Here is a 1,881-nt window from a genome sequence, read left to right on the forward strand (position 1 = left end):
AGAGGCTTTGTTAGTAACAGCCCTCAGTGGGGCCCATTAATACTCCAAGTCACTTCAGCTTTTCCTTCTGACTTTACTTTCTCTAGCAGTTGCATCATTCTCCTCTCAGTACCTGAGCTTCATAGACTCAGCACCACAATACACCATGGAACTCATTAAAATGCAAAAATTCCTAACATCTCCTCCATAGTTTTCTTCAAGGTTTCATGCCTTGTGCTGTTAACTGCAGAGCTTCCATGACGTAGTTAAGGGAAAAGATTTTACAAAGCAAATAATAAATATATTTTCTTGTTTCAAAGGCTGAATGTTGTTGCATTTCAGTTTGGATGATCATTCTCCTATTGTTCTTCATCCAGGGTGACTTCTATGGAGACCTGCATCAGGAGGAAAAGCAGAGACTCGAGGTCTGACAGCTCCACTGCCAGCAGTGGTCTTTGTCCCTGTAACTGCAGCCCAGCCTAGCACATGAAACCCTTTCTGAGATAAGTCAGGGTTGTGTTCAGATAATTAAAATACAATAAAACAAAACAAAACAAAACAAAACAAAACAAAACAAAATAAAATAAAATAAAATAAAATAAAATAAAATAAAATAAAATAAAATAAAATAAAATAAAATAAAATAAAATAAAATAAAAAGATTGAAATGACCATTGAATCCTGAGAAATTCAGCCTGAATCTCAGTAGACACCTGGACATCCATGGACTCTCTTGGATCGTCTGTGGAAAACTCAGGGTGAAAAATAAAGAAAATATATCATTATTGGCTGTAGCTGTACCCATGATCTTGGCCTCTTTGGGAAAATTTTCCCCTTCGAGACACAGAAACCTAAATTGAGTGATGTGAAAAGACCTCCCCAGTCAATGGAGTAGGGCAACGTCCTACTTCCTGTGCTATAGATGCAGAAGGCAAAAAGAATTGCATTGTGCCCGACACTACTCTGGGACGTGTCACCCAGGTCAGGCAACTTTACCTTAGTGCTGACAAGTCCATCACTAAACCACGCTCCCAAGCTCTACATCTACACTTGGGCTCTCCAGTTAATGACCCAGCTGATGGATGGCAATCAGGGAGTCTCGGTTAGCGCGACGCTGCCTCAGGTGCTCCACCATGGTAGCCATTGGCACCTGCTGTTCTTCAACCCTCAGCAAACCCACAACAGAAGGATTCTGTGGAAGGCCAAGCAAGGTAGACTCCAGTACAGTTATCTCTTGGGATGCCCCTGTCACTCCATAAATACAGGTGGGTTCTACTTCTTTCTAGCTTGATGGCATTAGGGTACTCTGTGGTCCAGAGGAGCCTGACACATTTGTGGGTCTGTTGTGGCAGGCCATTAAATATACACAGTCCAGTAAACCAAATTGTCCCTTTCCTCCCCGCCTTCCCCTGGCTGGAAAGAAGACCCTTCTAGTCCTGCTCATAGTATTTATTACCGTGTCTGGTAGACGGCCCAATGGAAACACGTCCCACCACGGCAGGGGAGAGGGTGCTGAAAGCCAAGGGATGCATTTTGGTGCAGGATTTGGGGCCCAGCAGAGACAAGGAATCAAGGCAGTGGGGTGGGGGAGGCCAGCAGAAGCAGCCCAAGGGGTGGTGCTGCTTGTGAAGACACGTTTGTGGCAGTGGCCTGAGTGGGCAGCAGCTGTGCACAGGCGAGGGGAGGCCAGGAAGCACATGGCAAGAGCGCTCCTGCCAGCAGAGCCAAGGCCGGGGCCGAGCCCAAGGGTAGAGGCTGGCCCAGGGCAGGGGGCTGCAAGGGCCATGCTGAGCTCCCTGCCCCTGCAGCAGCCGCTCTGGCCCTCAGCAGACGTGCTGACAGGCTGCAGGGAGGGGACAAATGCCCTGGGCCCCCTTCCTGCTCTGCCCAAGGCCAGCAAGG

This window comes from Aythya fuligula, chromosome W (assembly GCF_009819795.1).
Source record: "Aythya fuligula isolate bAytFul2 chromosome W, bAytFul2.pri, whole genome shotgun sequence".
Taxonomy (NCBI): Eukaryota; Metazoa; Chordata; class Aves; order Anseriformes; family Anatidae; genus Aythya; species Aythya fuligula.